General features: G+C 43.7%; 1 protein-coding gene across 4 annotated transcripts in view; it reads right to left on the bottom strand.

Annotated features, from left to right (window-relative positions):
• MYO19 (myosin XIX) overlaps positions 1-17,644 on the bottom strand; it is a 1,002,409-nt gene that overhangs the window by 882,008 nt on the left and 102,757 nt on the right. The gene's annotated exons all lie outside the window — the stretch shown is intronic.

Below are 17,644 nucleotides of genomic sequence, written 5' to 3'. Positions count from 1 at the left end.
ACTCACCGCACCGTAACCGGTGCTACCCCTATAACGCTCTCCCTCCGGAGAACGCGCAGGCACCCCATCCGTAGATGGCGGTACATGCTGCCCCCTCTTTCGAGGGAAGACCATGTGAGGAGCCTTTGTGGTTCATACTGTCACGGCTGAGGATGGGGGAAATCCTCAGCCGTGCGATGCCAGTTGATGTTTTGGCTGCTCGGCCAGGACAACAGGATTAGGGAGCAGGTCACCTCCTAAAGCGTCCCTAACCTGACCCTAACTCCTAGCTGCATGGGCCGACCTTTAAGGTAGGAAGACCCATGCTCCGGAACCTCGGACCCCTAACTCACCCTCCGACCGGTCCCTGGACTAGGAGTCAAGGTAAGACGACCTGTTCCTACTGTACACGGAGGAACAGGGGTCTCACTGGCCAAGCTGCAGGAAAAAGGGGAACACAAACAGCTCTATGGATATGGCAGGTGAACAAGGAGTTCCACCTACCTGCCACAGCCTTGCTGACTGGATCCCTGTGTTAGCAGGGTGCAGATCACAAGCGCATCCCTACACAGGGACCCAGATCCATAGCTGCACAAAATCACATATAAAACATCACACGGACATCAAACATAACTGGAAATAACTAAAGCACAATATGGTTATGACATTAAGGTTTATGACCACAGGGGTGGCTCTTACTGGCAGGTAATAAATACATGAGGCTGCTCTCAGCTAAGCATGGCTGAAGCAACCTGAAGGCCTGCAAAAGCAGTGAGGCTTTATAGGCCAAGAAGCCACACCCCACAGTCGGACACACCCAGTGATCACACACACTAGGAAGGGGATTAACCCTTCCAACACCAGGGAAGGGAAAACACCACTTAAAGGGAACGTGCACACAATAACAAAAAACACAGTGCACACATCCACACATCACACACAAAACCGCATGCGCAGCGTAGCGAGCTGCATGGCACAGCTCAGCCTGCTACGCTGCCACATACATACTGTTGCCAGCGGCAACCACAGGTGAGGCCAATACCACAGCCCTCACCTGTGATTGAACACCAATGAAAACCGCTGACAACCGCATGCGGTTCAGGAGTCACGGTCATAGCCATGGCCGTGACACTTTCTGAGCACCTGTCATGTTTCCTGAGGTTCTACAATGCCCAGACAGTACAAATACCCCACAAATGACCCCATTTCTGAAAGTACACACCCTAAGGTATTCGCTGATGGGCATAGTGAGTTCATATAACTTTTTATTTTTTGTCACAAGTTAGCGGAAAATTATGATTTTTTTTTTTTTTTTTTTCTTACAAAGTCTCATATTCCACTAACTTGTGTCAAAAAATAAAAAGTTCTATGAACTCACTATGCCCATCAGCGAATACCTTGGGGTCTCTTCTTTCCAAAATGGGGTCACTTGTGGGGTAGTTATACTGCCCTGGCATTCTAGGGGCCCAAATGTGTGGTAAGGAGTTTGAAATCAAATTCTGTAAAAAATGACCTGTGAAATCCGAAAGGTGCTCTTTGGAATATGGGCCCCTTTGCCCACCTAGGCTGCAAAAAAGTGTCACACATCTGGTATCTCCGTACTCAGGAAAAGGTGGGGAATGTGTTTTGGGGTGTCATTTTATATATACCCATGCTGGGTGAGAGAAATATCTTGGCAAAAGACAACTTTTCCCATTTTTTTATACAAAGTTGTCATTTGACCAAGATATTTATCTCACCCAGCATGGGTATATGTAAAAAGACACCCCAAAACACATTCCTCAACTTCTCCTGAGTACGGGGATACCAGATGTGTGACACTTTTTTGCAGCCTAGGTGGGCAAAGGGGCCCATATTCCAAAGAGCACCTTTCGGATTTCACTCCTCATTTTTTCCTGAATTTGATTTCAAACTCCTTACCACACATTTGGGCCCCTAGAATACCAGGGCAGTATAACTACCCCACAAGTGACCCCATTTTGGAAAAAAGACACCCCAAGGTATTCCGTGAGGGGCATGGCGAGTTCCTAGAATTTTTTATTTTTTGTCACAAGTTAGTGGAAAATGATGATTTTTTTTTTTATTTTTTTTTTCATACAAAGTCTCATATTCCACAAACTTGTGACAAAAAATAAAAACTTCCATGAACTCACTATGCCCATCAGCGAATACCTTGGGGTCTCTTCTTTCCAAAATGGGGTCACTTGTGGGGTAGTTATACTGCCCTGGCATTCTAGGGGCCCAAATGTGTGGAAAGTAGGTAAATGACCTGTGAAATCCGAAAGGTGCTCTTTGGAATGTGGGCCCCTTTGCCCACCTAGGCTGCAAAAAAGTGTCACACATCTGGTATCTCTGTATTCAGGAGAAGTTGAGGAATGTGTTTTGGGGTGTCTTTTTACATATACCCATGCTGGGTGAGATAAATATCTTGGTCAAATGCCAACTTTGTATAAAAAAATGGGAAAAGTTGTCTTTTGCCAAGATATTTCTCTCACCCAGCATGGGTATATGTAAAATGACACCCCAAAACACATTCCCCAACTTCTCCCGATTACGGAGATACCAGATGTGTGACACTTTTTTGCAGCCTAGGTGGGCAAAGGGGCCCATATTCAAAAGAGCACCTTTCGGATTTCACAGGTCATTTTTTACAGAATTTGATTTCAAACTCCTTACCACACATTTGGGCCCCTAGAATGCCAGGGCAGTATAACTACCCCACAAGTGACCCCATTTTGGAAAGAAGAGACCCCAAGGTATTCGCTGATGGGCATAGTGAGTTCATGGAACTTTTTATTTTTTGTCACAAGTTAGTGGAATATGAGACTTTGTATGAAAAAAAAAAAAAAAAAAAAATAAGCATTTTCCACTAACTTGTGACAAAAAATAAAAAATTCTAGGAACTCGCCATGCCCCTCACGGAATACCTTGGGGTGTCTTCTTTCCAAAATGGGGTCACTTGTGGGGTAGTTATACTGCCCTGGCATTTTCCAGGGGCCCTAATGTGTGGTAAGTAGGTAAATGACCTGTGAAATCCTAAAGGTGCTCTTTGGAATATGGGCCCCTTTGCCCACCTAGGCTGCAAAAAAGTGTCACACATGTGGTATCGCCGTATTCAGGAGAAGTTGGGGAATGTGTTTTGGGGTGTCATTTTACATATACCCATGCTGGGTGAGAGAAATATCTTGGCAAAAGACAACTTTTCCCATTTTTTTATACAAAGTTGGCATTTGACCAAGATATTTCTCTCACCCAGCATGGGTATATGTAAAATGACACCCCAAAAAACATTCCCCAACTTCTCCTGAGTACGGCGATACCAGATGTGTGACACTTTTTTGCAGCCTAGATGCGCAAAGGTGCCCAAATTCCTTTTAGGAGGGCATTTTTAGACATTTGGATACCAGACTTCTTCTCACGCTTTGGGGCCCCTAGAATGCCAGAGCAGTATAAATACCCCACATGTGACCCCATTTTGGAAAGAAGACACCCCAAGGTATTCAATGAGGGGCATGGCGAGTTCATAGAAATTTTTTTTTTTTTGGCACAAGTTAGCGGAAATTGATATTTTTAATTTTTTTCTCACAAAGTCTCCCGTTCCGCTAACTTGGGACAAAAATTTCAATCTTTCATGGACTCAATATGCCCCTCACGGAATACCTGGGGGTGTCTTCTTTCCGAAATGGGGTCACATGTGGGGTATTTATACTGCCCTGGCATTCTAGGGGCCCTAAAGCGTGAGAAGAAGTCTGGAATATAAATGTCTAAAAAATTTTACGCATTTGGATTCCGTGAGGGGTATGGTGAGTTCATGTGAGATTTTATTTTTTGACACAAGTTAGTGGAATATGAGACTTTGTAAGAAAAAAAAAAATAAATTCTGCTAACTTGGGCCAAAAAAATATCTGAATGGAGCCTTACAGAGGGGTGATCAATGACAGGGGGGTTGATCAATGACAGGGGGGTTGATCAATGACAGGGGGGTTGATCAGGGAGTCTATATGGGGTGATCACCACAGTCATTGATCACGCCCCTGTAAGGCTTCATTCAGACGTCCGGATGCGTTTTGCGGATCCGATCCATCTATCAGTGCATCCGTAAAAATCATGCGGACATCTGAATGGAGCTTTACAGGGGGGTAATCAATGACAGGGGGGTGATCAGGGAGTCTATATGGGGTGATCACCACAGTCATTGATCACTCCCCTGTAAGGCTTCATTCAGACGTCCGGATGCGTTTTGCGGATCCGATCCATCTATCAGTGCATCCGTAAAAATCATGCGGACATCTGAATGGAGCTTTACAGGGGGGTAATCAATGACAGGGGGGTGATCAGGGAGTCTATATGGGGTGATCACCACAGTCATTGATCATGCCCCTGTAAGGCTTCATTCAGACGTCCGGATGCGTTTTGCGGATCGGATCCATCTATCAGTGCATCCGTAAAAATCATGCGGACATCTGAATGGAGCTTTACAGGGGGGTGATCAATGACAGGGGGGTGATCAGGGAGTCTATATGGGGTGATCACCATAGTCATTGATCATGCCCCTGTAAGGCTTCATTCAGACGTCCGGATGCGTTTTGCGGATCGGATCCATCTATCAGTGCATCCGTAAAAATCATGCGGACATCTGAATGGAGCTTTACAGGGGGGTGATCAGGGAGTCTATATGGGGTGATCACCACAGTCATTGATCATGCCCCTGTAAGGCTTCATTCAGACGTCCGGATGCGTTTTGCGGATCGGATCCATCTATCAGTGCATCCGTAAAAATCATGCGGACATCTGAATGGAGCTTTACAGGGGGGTGATCAGGGAGTCTATATGGGGTGATCACCACAGTCATTGATCACGCCCCTGTAAGGCTTCATTCAGACGTCCGGATGCGTTTTGCGGATCCGATCTATCCATCAGTGGATCCGTAAAAATCATGCGGACGTCTGAATGGAGCTTTACAGGGGGTTGATCAATGACAGGGGTGTAATCAATGACAGGGGGGGTGATCAGGGAGTCTATATGGGGTGATAACCACAGTCATTGATCACGCCCCTGTAAGGCTTCATTCAGACGTCCGGATGCGTTTTGCGGATCCGATCCATCTATCAGTGGATCCGTAAAAATCATGCGGACATCTGAATGGAGCTTTACAGGGGGGTAATCAATGACAGGGGGGTGATCAATGACAGGGGGGTGATCAGGGAGTCTATATGGGGTGATCAGGGGCTAATAAGGGGTTAATAAGTGACGGGGGGGGGGGGGGGTGTAGTGTAGTGTAGTGGTGCTTGGTGGGACTTTACTGAGCTACCTGTGTCCTCTGGTGGTCGATCCAAACAAATGGGACCACCAGAGGACCAGGTAGCAGGTATATTAGACGCTGTTATCAAAACAGCGTCTAATATACCTGTTAGGGGTTAAAAAAAACACATCTCCAGCCTGCCAGCGAACGATCGCCGCTGGCAGGCTGGAGATCAACTCTCTTACCTTCCGTTCCTGTGAGCGCGCGCGCCTGTGTGCGCGCGTTCACAGGAAATCTCGCCCATCGCGAGATGACGCATATATGCGTGACTCTGCGCAGGGCTGCCACCTCCGGAACGCGATCCTGCGTTAGGCGGTCCGGAGGTGGTTAAAATGAGATTGCGGCGCTGCTGGGGTTAATCCGCACAGGATGCCGGCTGAAATCATTCAGCGGGCATCCTGTCACAATGCCGGGGGGGGGGGGTATCGGCGATCGCAGCAAACCGCAGGTCAATTCAGACCTGCGGTTTGCTGCGCTTTTGGCCGATTCTGATCCCCGCGGTCCCTGACCGCCGGGATCAAACTTCAAAATGCCGCATATCCATTTTCTTCCACCACCCCCCCCCCCCCCTGCACCCCTGAATGGTTTTATGCCGGCGGGTGGTGCAGGGGGGGTGTTGCGGGCGGTGCGGCAGGCGGGATCGCGATTCCCCGCCCGCCTCCCCTAAAATAATCGTTGGTGTACAGTGGTATACCAGGGTGCCAGCACATTGCTGGCACCCTGGTATAAACGGCTGACATCGGTGATGCGATGTCAGCAGTTTAACCCTTTCCATACAGCAGTCCGTACGGACCGCTGTATGGAAAAAGTTAACAGTAAGAGGGAGCTCCCTCCCTCTCCGATCGGGGGGCTGCTGTGCCTTTGCAGCCCCCCGACAGCCCCGTCCTTACCCTTCCCCGTCTGCGAAGTTCTGACAACTACTGAGCAGACGGGGAAGGTTCCCATGGCAACAGGACGCTGTCTCAGGCATCCTGCTGTCCATGGTGTTGAACAGATCTGTGCTAAAGGCAGAGATCTGTTCAGACAAAGTGTAAGTAAAATACAGTACAGTACAATATATATAACGCCATAAACGCCATAAAAATAATAAATAAAAAACTATAATGAAATTTAAATTTTGCCCACCTTACTTCCCAAAAAAGGTAATAAAAGTGATCAAAAAAGTCGCATGTACGCCAAAATTGTTACAATCAAACCGTCATCTCATCCCGCAAAAATCATACCCTACCCAAGATAATCTCCAAAAAACTATGGCTCTCAGACTATGGAAACACTAAAACATGATTTTTTTTGTTTCAAAAATGAAATCATTGTGTAAAACTTACATAAACAAAAAGAAAGTATACATATTAGGTATCGCCGCGTCCGTATCGACCGGCTCTATAAAAATATCACATGAGTTAACCCCTCAGATGATCACCGTAAAAAAAAAAAAAAAAAACGGTGTAAAAAAAGCCATTTTTTGTCATCTTGTGTCATAAAAAGTGTAATAGTAAGCGATCAAAAAGTCATAAGCACCCCAAAATAGTGCCAATAAAACAGCCATCTCATCCCGCAAAAAATGAGACCCTACTTAAGATAATCGCCCAAAAACTGAATAAACTATGGCTCTTAGGCTATGGAGACACTAAAACTTTTTTTGTTTTAAAAATGAAATCATTGTGTAAAACTTACATAAATAAAAAAAAAATTATACATATCAGGTATCACCGCGTCTGTGACAACCTGCTCTATAAAATTACCACATGATCTAACCTTTCAGATGAATGTTGTAAATAACAAAAAAAAAAACGGTGCCAAAAAAGCTATTTCTTGTTACCTAGCCGCACAAAAAGTGTAATATAGAGCAACCAAAAATCATATGTACCCTAAACTAGTACCAACAAAACTGCCACCCTATCCCGTAGTTTCTAAAATGGGGTCACTTTTTTTGCGTTTCTACTCTAGGGGTGCATCAGGGGGGCTTCAAATGGGACATGGTGTCAAAAAAAAACAGTCCAGCAAAATCTGCCTTCCAAAAACCATATGGCATTCCTTTCCTTCTGCGCCCGTACAGCAGTTTACGACCACATATGGGGTGTTTCTGTAAACTACAGAATCAGGGCCATAAATAATGAGTTTTGTTTGGCTGTTAACCTTTGCTTTGTTACTTGAAAAAAAATATTAAAATGGGAAATCTGCCAAAAAAGTGAAATTTTGATTTATTTTCCATTAAATCTTGTGCAACACCTAAAGGGTTAACAAAGTTTGTAAAATCAGTTTTGAATACCTTGAGGGGTGTAGTTTCTTAGATGGGGTCACTTTCATGGAGTTTCTACTCTAGGGGTGCATCAGGGGGGCTTCAAATGGGACATGGTGTAAATAAACCAGTCCAGCAAAATCTGGCTTCCAAAAACCAAACGGCGCACCTTTCACTCTGCGCCCCGCTGTGTGGCCGTACAGTAGTTTACGGCCACATATGGGGTGTTTCTGTAAACGGCAGAGTCAGGGCAATAAAGATACAGTCTTGTTTGGCTGTTAACCTTTGCTTTGTTAGTGGAAAAAATGGGTTAAAATGGAAAAGTAGGCAAAAAAATGAAATTCTCAAATTTCATCCCCATTTGCCAATAACTCTTGTGGAACACCTAAAGGGTTAACAAAGTTTGTAAAATCAGTTTTGAATACCTTGAGGGGTGTAGTTTATAGAATGGGGTCATTTTTGGGTGGTTTCTATTATGTAAGCCTCGCAAAGTGACTTCAGAGCTGTAGTGGTCCCTAAAAATTGGGTTTTTGTAAATTTCTGAAAAATTTCAAGATTTGTTTCTAAACTTCTAAGCCTTGTAACATCCCCAAAAAATAAAATATCATTCCGAAAATAATTCAAACATGAAGTAGACATATGGGGAATGTAAAGTCATCAAAATTTTGGGGGGTATTACTATGTATTACAGAAGTAGAGAAACTGAAATTTTTCCAAATTTTTGGTAAATTAGGTATTTTTTTTATGCAAAAAAAAATTTTTTTTTGACTTCATTTTACCAGTGTCATGAAGTACAATATGTGACGAAAAAACAATCTCAGAATGGCCTGGATAAGTCAAAGCGTTTTAAAGTTATCACCACTTAAAGTGACACTGGTCAGATTTGCAAAAAAGGCCAAGTCCTTAAGGTGAAATAGGGCTGAGTCCCTAAGGGGTTAAAAGGGGTTCCAACCTTCATCTGCAATCACACGTGCTTGCCCCTGTAACGCCTTAACTCTATCTAGATAGGCATGAACCTTGTCATCACTATCTTCCACCCAGGTGCAGCAATCCTCTGCGATGAATTCACAGAAACCCCCCTTTTCAGCTAAAAGATAGCCGAGAGCCATCTTCTCCTGGAGGAGAAGTTTTCAATTGTCGCTGTTCGGAGGAGTCTTCTCTCATGGCTTCGACTGTCTCGTTGAACATCTCATCCACTATGGTAGAAAATTTGTTCAGCCGCTTCATAAGTTCTATACCCCATCCGGTCCATGCCGGAAACCATGCCCAAGCACGGTCCCCTGCAGAGAACAGCTCCCTCCTAGTTCTTCTTCCCATACTCACTCTCCTCTGCACCATCAGATCCTCGTGACCATCAGCAATGTAGGAGGCTGGGACTAACCTGACTAAGGAGCATGACCCTCTAGCATTCGTGGGAATTACTCTGTAAGCAGCCTGCCCACACAAGAAGTGATAGGGCCCAGTTAGAAAGACACAAAGGTCATTAGGGTTACGGTTACGGGAGTTGAGCAACAGCTGGATGGATAAAGGGATTGCTGCAACGTCCTGAATGTCACACCCTCCCCCCCCCAGCAGATATAGTCGTGTCTGGTGTATAGGTTGTTACGGTCAGGGATTCTATGGTCGATCTGGATAGTGATCCCAGATGGGCATTCGGTCCGACCCATGGAATCTGGGGTCGCCCTAATTGACCGGATACCCACACGTGTCTACTAAGCCTACTACAAGTCTCAGGGCTGACGTTACCATCTAAGAATGTATGGTTGAACTCTATCGAGAGGTGACGCTCCACAGATTTACCTAAATGGTTGATTTTTCTCATGCCCACCCTAATGTCATAAAGGGCATGAACTGCCGCCATGGCCGGGAAGCTCTAACCCGGAGGTGGTTTGGAGCACACCCAGCAGTTGGATCTATTCGCCGTCTTTGCTAACTGCAAATGCATTCTGAACAACAAATTCGGATGTGACTCCTCATAACATTTTCCAAAGTGCATTAGACAGAAAGAATAAAGGAATAAGAGGTACCTGATCATTGCGCTTTGTGGTCAAGTAGCTTCTTGCAATGGCTGGCGTGGATCCACCAGTCATGTTCCTGGACCTTGAGGGAGGTTGGTGTCATCAGCAGCACCTGGAATGGCCCAAGATATCTCGGCTCCAGTCCCGTCCTCGGATGTTTCTTTAGCACGACCCAATCACCTGGCTGACTAGAATGAACACTGGTTATAGAGTCTGGGTCCGGGAGAGACTCCCGAATCCGGTGGTTGACATCGGGTGATAACCCGTGGGGCTGCCTGGGGGCATCCCTGATGGAATAAAGGGTTACAGCGGAACATTCAGGCCATGGATCGGCCATGATTTTTACCTTCTTTGCAAAAATCTGACCCAAATACCGTCAAAGAAAAGGCAGTCAAGATGGTTCTCAATGTAATTCCCTACTAGGTTAGAAAATTGATTGACAGTTGAGAGGTTAGAATGGTTAGTAAAGAGTTTAAAGATTGTTGTTTTCGGCACCACTTTCCCCCTTCTCATCGTCCTTAAAACCAGGACGAAGAGAAGCTGGATTCAACATGGTGCATCGTCTGTCCCTGGCTTCTATTGGACTCCGTAGTTTTAGTTGGATGGGAGTACATGACAGTGTTAGTTCGCACTATCTGGGAATTTTGAATGCCCTGTTGCTGGAGATCGATGGATTCGTGCAGCCACAGTTCTGCTTTCTGGTGGGAACCATGGCTTTGGAGTTTAGTGGGGAATTTATGGATGAACTTTTTCCCAAATCCAGACCTCAAAGGTCCCTTCTTTGTGGATAGTCCACTTTGAACCTAGAGTCCATTGGTGCCAATCTTTGAGGGGCATAACAACTCCTCCTCCATAGATGGATTTCATGTGCTGCTTGTCTGTCCTATACTCAGAAGTGGTACCCTTCTGTTCCCTAGATTTCCCTACACCCATGCTCGGGCCTTCTAAAAGTAGGTGCGTCCACCTACAGTGTCCCACGACACACGCCTGGACGGCTGCTACTCCTCTTTGTTCGCCTCTGAGTTGCCCTAGGATTTCTGGCACCGACACACGGATTCCGTTCACCCTAGCTAGACCTCAGAAAAAGGAGTAGCAGCGTGAGGAAAAGGGCTCTCGGCGACACACAGCAGCCCTCAGAGTCTCCTAATGAGATATACCACCCTCGGTTTTGGCTCTGAATAGTGACCTGACCACAGGATAGGGCTTCAAATTGACCTGGAGTGGAATGTGCGCACAGGAAACACACAGTACCTTCTGTGGGGACGAGGGGCGCACAGGAAACACACAGTACTCCCGTGGGGGAAGGATCAACAGAGAACACACAGTACCAGCTGTTGAAAAAGGGGGTGATCACAGAGCAGACACAGTACTCCTGTGGGAAAAAGGGGTTACTCACACAGCTATTGGTATGCCCGGTTAATATATACCACCTTGTCTCCTTAAAAAAAGCTCACTTTCCTTTGCCTATATTATTCCATATAGTAAAGCTGAACAGCACACAAAGCCCTTTTTTGTAGTGACTAATCAAAAACCTCTCGCTCAGCAGCAACTCTTGAATTCAGACAGTAGTTCCCACACAATATCATGAGACCCCCCCAGTACTCCCAACCAAATCTACAGAGAAGAGAGAGAGAGAGCGCAAGAAAGAGAAAGAGAAAAAGAAAGAAAAGCGCCAAAATATGAAAAAAGAAAAACTGATTAATAGACTAAAAATAAAAATGCGTTAGTAAAAGAAAACGTGGAAAACTTCAGTTACAGGAAGTCTTGCTATATACATTGAGATTCAGTAAATGTTAACTTAAAACCAAACCTCACATAACCAAACCAGCTTCAGATTCATTTCACCAAAGAAGCAGGATTTAACATTACAAGGTCCCAAAACAGTTTTTTTTTTTTTTTTTTTTTTTTTTTTTTTAGGGGAAGGGAAAAATCTATTTAAATTAGGTCTTAGAGTTCCTCCATTTTCTGTAAATACAAACAATAAAATGGTTTACAAAGACCTTAATTTACCCTTCTCTGCACACAAAATTAGAAACTCTGCTGAATTCCAGGAACCGATCTCTTTCCTCTCTGAGCTTCACATTTTCACATTTAAAATCTGCTTCATTGATCAATGACCTTTGCTGTCCCTGGGTTCTATGCCTTTGCAAAGAACCATGTCTGGGACCATTGCCCCACCTTGCTGAATAAACCACTTTACTTCTAGGTGTGGTTCTGGGGTACTTAACATACCTGTGTCTGTTGCCATTAGCAATGTCACAATATCGTGCAATGTGCCCAATGTTCCTGCATGCAAAACAACGAATAGCTTTTCTCCCCACCTTCTCTGGGCATGGGCACATGGTGATTTGACTTACTGCACAATATTAATCATCCCAGCATGTCTAGATCCCACACTACTATCTGTATTGAGTCCACTTACCACAGACTCATCTGAGGAATCTTCTGGCATTGTGTTAACACTTCCCAACTCCAGGGTCAGACAAATTGTCCATCTCCATCCCTGAGTCGGATCCACTATGTGACCCACAGTCCTCAGACTTCTACATACCTACAGCCTATACATTGCATTGCCTTTAATCCCAGACATATTACTCTCTAATGATTGTTACTCTGGCTGCACTAAGCACTGAGAATGTTCATCTTCTGTCCTCCTGCAGAGAGCACCTCCTGCAGAGAGCAGACAATTCCCTTACAGCACCCTGTGCATGCGTCAGGCATTCACTCTCTTTGCGCAGCTCAGTATTACACCTCACAGTACATTTATAATTAGCGCTAGCTTCAGCTGCCTGCTGGACAAGAGTTCTCAATTTAACAAATTTCCACTTTTAAATCTTCCACTTCTTCCAAACTCAGCTTCAGCCTACAAGACTCCTGATATTTATCAGCTATCCACCCAGCAGCAAAAATCTGAGCATACCTGACTTTCTTTTTGCGCCATTTTCTGGTACCGATCGGGTTTGCTACACAATTCTGAACCTTCAGCCATGGATCAATAGATCCCTGCATAGCTTGAAGAATGGCCGCCGTGTCCTTCAACTTTGCAACTTCTTTAAAAATGGTTTGCATTGTACAGAAATACAAACACAATGGTTGCTACAAAAAAACAAAAACACTGGTACCGATCTCTAGGAGTTGTCCCAATACTTTTGGCACAGAACTACACCTTTCGGCACCTCCTTTCTACACTGTAGTACCCGTATTTAATTATGCCAAACAATTCTATAATTCAGATATACAGCCACAGATATACAAACATTAAGCAGAATCAACAACTATAGGACAATTTCTCCGCTAAACTGCCTTGTGTCTTCGCACACACAAAGGAAATCAAAGATGGCCGACAAAACCACATGGCTTGACACACAAAGGAAGACAAGATAGTATCTACAATATCCAGCAATAGAAAAACCAAACTAAACAAAACAGTTTCTATATTCCTTGTGCCCCACCCCCGAAACCAGAGCAAACCTCCACTTTATGGGTGATTTACAGGGTAACAATATAAAAATGCTCTCTAAATGCTGTCTCTAATGTACAAACACTAAAACAAATTGCTGCTTCTACAAAATCACGGTGAGGCCTCATGCACACGACCGTTGTTTGTCTCCGCGTCCGTTCCGCCAATTTTAGCGTTTCAGATGCGGACCCATTCTTTTTTATGGAGCCGTTGAAAATGCGGCTAGTGCACCGTTTGCCATCCGCGTCCGTGATCCTTGGTTCCAGTCCGTCCAAAAAATATAACCTGTCCTCTTCTTGTCCGCGGGAAAAAGTTTGCGGACCCATTCAAATCAATGGGACCGCTAATAAACACGGAGGCACACAAGATTGTCATCTGCGTCCGTTTTATTCCTATCATTTGCATGGCAAACCTGTCTTAGACTTTTTTTTTACCTTCCTTTATGTCTGGTGGTCCTCCAAAAATAAAGGAAGACACACAAACAAAAACAGAAACAGATCACAAAACAACGGAACCCCATTTTCCGGAACGGAACACAACAACGGTCGTGTGCATGAGGCCTAATATAAAAGTTAAGTTACAACAAAAACACAATACTCTGTACTGCTCAGCAAACACATCACAATCTCACAATACAATCTCTGTACAATCAACTCAGATCCACCAAAAACTACACAACGGAAAAGCACTTACCTCATCCTTACACAAATAGATCGAAAACATTATTTTACCAAGTAGAAATTTCCTTTTGACGCAGCAGATAAAATTACAGTTTAACAAACCCCCTGTTTAGATACTGATGGCAATATCTGCCTGCTGTGGTGTTAAACACCCGACCTTACACACAAAGCCCTCTGTTGGATCTCTCACCATAGATCCTTTGTCCCAACAGAGCACTGACCAGCCCTTTATAGTTGAGACACCCCCACAGCAGTTATGCAAATATGCAACAACAAGTATCCGGGCAGCTATTATTGGAAAAACATCAACCACATACACCAAAAGGTTCTTTCAGTAGATTTTTTTCCTGATATCAGCAGATTGGAGTACACAGATTTCAATTCACAAAGAGCAAAACTTTCTCAAAAATGAGAGTAAGAAAATGGATTTTATTACCTTATGCCGGCCTTTTTTGCTTTTTGAAAATTAAGCTGTGTCTCCTTTAAGTTCTGCTGATAATGGGGAAAAAAATTAGTTACCTAACTGTGCTCGCCAACTGATATCGCCGTTTGCTCCTTTGTCTCGTTCTCACAACTGAAAACGACCGCCAGAAGTACCATCGGGAAATCCTTGGTGTAGTGTGCGTCGATATGTGCACAATTCCTCCAAAATAACATCACAGAGACGTTCTCAAGTAGGATCCAATAATGTGCCTGCTTCCAACAGCTAAGCAGGGTTTATTTATACCAGAAGATGGAAGGCGGTCTTACAATCATGACCAATAGGGAGACAGGTTATGGTATGAAATGATTGGCTGGCAAAGAAGTGAATGATTGCGCAAACTTATGTTTGCGCGTTCGCACACTTATTTGCGCCCTTTCCGTTGCCGCGCTTATCCTGGTGGATGAAGAAACCTTTGTTCAACGGTCCCCATCCCTCCCGCCTCAGCCGGCGCCATGACACTGGTATTCTGCAGTAATACCAGACCGGGCACAAATCAGCTACAGGTCGGGACGACCAGACCATCGTGCAAAAGTTTCTTCACGATACGAACGCGAACGAATCTGCGCATCTCCATAGGATAGATGGCGACCATACGGCGAACAATAATTTTTCCACAACAGGCGGGAGGGAGGACCGCTGCCACGCCAGCCAGAGATGTGTTTATAGCCCCAATTGAAATGGCAGAGCTGATGAGTTAAGTGTTGATGCCCGTTATGTATATTAGAAGCTGTAAAACACATCGCAGGCTGTCATCAGCAAGGAGAGAGACACAGTGCGCGCTCCCGTGTGCAGACAGGAGGAGTTACAGAGAATCTGTCAGATGACAGATTCTCTGTAAATTCACTGAGAGCAGCCTGATGTATATCAAGCACATGTGGCTGTAGAACAAAAGCCAAAAAAATAAAAAACACAACCAATTGGAGAAATTATTTTCTCCATGTAATAAATTTGTATACATTTTCCCGAAGGTGTCCATAGCCTTTATATAAACAGGTCACCCACTTACACCAGATATCCCATTGACCGAAAAAACCTTACTCTAATTTCACCTCAATATTACCTGCTAATCCTAAAGGTTCACATACTTCTGCCACTCACAGACTTGTGATAGATCATTTCCCTCAATAAATGACTAATAAGTCAAATGTTTTACGATTCCTCTGTCTAACCCCTTCTACCCCGGGCCAGTTTTCACCGCCCTGACAAGGCAATTTTTATTAAATGATGTGTGATTTTATGTGGAAATAACTTTGCACTGCATTTTTTGGTGAAAGGTCCTCTTTAAAAGCATTCCAATCTGACCGTACCATGTTATAGAGCAGGAGAAGACAAGCAGATTGATATATTATTGGGAAAAGATTCAGTAAAACCTGTAATTTATACATTTATAGCTCTGCTTTTTCTACCTTCTGTGAACAGTATCGGTACAGGAGGGAGGGGTTATTAGTGATTGACAGCGTTGTGTGTACATGTGTGCATAGAGAGCAGGGGTGTAACTACCATAGAGGCAGACCATGCGACTGCTATGGGGCCCAGTCTTAGTTTGATTATGTCCTCTTCTACTGGAGATGAAAACTTGGTCAGGACTCTTTCCTCTGAAGGAATAACTTTTAGCAAATTAAACCGTGGAAAAATGGCCCAGGGGTCATTGAAAGGGATTTAGGCAGAAACCCTTTAGTCCTGCATGGGGGGCCTGATTTGATCCTTGCTATGGGGCCCTTACTTCTCCATGTACGCCACTGATAAAGAGATAGCTGTCAGTCACTGATAACCCCTCCTCCCTGTACTGATAGCACTTCACAGGGCTGCAGATGTAAATGTAAAAATTACAAGTTTGACAGAATCTTTTCGCACAAAAATATACATCAATCTGCTCAGTTTCTCCTGCTCTATAAAATGGTGCTTTCAGATTGCATTGCATTTTTGGTGACAGGTTCTTTTTAATTATCAAAGCCATTCTGAGAGTGTTTTATCATTATTTTTTTGCTGAATGAGTTATCAATAGAGTTGAGCTTCGGGGTTTATGTGAATTACGTAATGGATTCCGCTCTTAAGGAATCCATAACGTAATTTAATGCCGGCATGCCAAATTGAATGCCTTTAGTGGCTTTCCGTTTTGCATGCAGTCATAATACAAGTGTATGGCCAGCAGAAGTGAACCCTTGTAGCTGGCCATACACTTGTATTATGCAACATGCCGGCATCGAATTACGTGATGGGGTACATTTTTATTTCACTATTTGGGAAGCAACTCTGCTATTGCTTTTTGGGATTTGTTATTGCAGCATACACTATGTTGAAAAAAATCACATGTTATCTGTATTCTGCTGGTCAGTACGAGAGATACCAATTTTATAGTTCTTATACGTTTTACCACTTTTACTCAAAGCATTTAAAAAAAATGTTTTTGCATCACCATTTTCTGGAATCCAAATTTTTCTGGCAATGATCTTGTGTGATCGCTTTGAGGGATAAGGTGACAGTTTCATTGGTACTAATTTGGGCTACATACAAGTTTTTGATTGCTCGATATTACACTTTTTGTGAGACAAGGTGACCAAAAAAGGGCTGTTCTGACATAGTTTTTTATTGTTTTACATGACATTCACTTTACGGGATATATCATGTGACATTTTTATAGAGCAGGTCGTTACAGACCCGGTGATACCCAACATGTTTATTTTTTATTGTTTCAGTTTTACACATTAAAAGCATTTAATAGAAAAAACATTTGACGCAATTTTCTGAAAGGCATATTTATATATATTTTTTCTGGTGATGTCCTTGTGTGGGGGCTCATTTTTTGCAGGATCAATTGACTTTTTATTGGTACCATTTCAGGTACATAGTACTTTTTGATCGTTCGATATTCTGCTTTTTGAGAGGCAATGAGAGCCAAAAAATTGCTGTTTTGCCATTTTTACTTTATTTTCTCTTATAGCGTTCACCTGATGGGGTAGATCATGTGATAATTTTATAGAGCAGGTCATTATGGATGCAGTGATAACTAATATGTCTATTAAATTTTATATATATATATATATATATATATATATATATATATTATTTTTTTTAATTAAAAATGGCTTGATCAGGAGAAACGAGTACTTTGTATTTTACTGGAAAGTTTTAACATTTTATTTTCATGAAAGGGTTTTTGTTTTTTTCAAATTTTTGGCATCTAATCTCGGTTTGAATGTAGTACAATGAAAGCTGTATTGCACTGCAATGAAACTATACATTCTCCCTAGGCCTTTGTGATGCCTGCGGTTGCCATGGCAGCCATCGTTCCCTGTCATCACAGCACAGGAGGGTGATTGAGAGACTGAGGGAGCCCCCACTCTCTGCAAACCTCCTGTAGTTTGCGGTCAATCCCCCAACATCAGTGCTTTTAGGGATGCCGGATGATAACGCATGGGCTCGGCTGTCAGTCACAGCTAGGCCCCTGCCTGATTAGGCGCACACAACTCACTTCCTACAAA

The sequence above is a fragment of the Bufo bufo genome, chromosome 3 (assembly GCF_905171765.1).
Source record: "Bufo bufo chromosome 3, aBufBuf1.1, whole genome shotgun sequence".
NCBI lineage: Eukaryota > Metazoa > Chordata > Amphibia > Anura > Bufonidae > Bufo > Bufo bufo.
The sequence above is the reverse complement of the archived record's forward strand: the minus strand, read 5'-3'. Positions and strand labels throughout refer to the sequence as shown.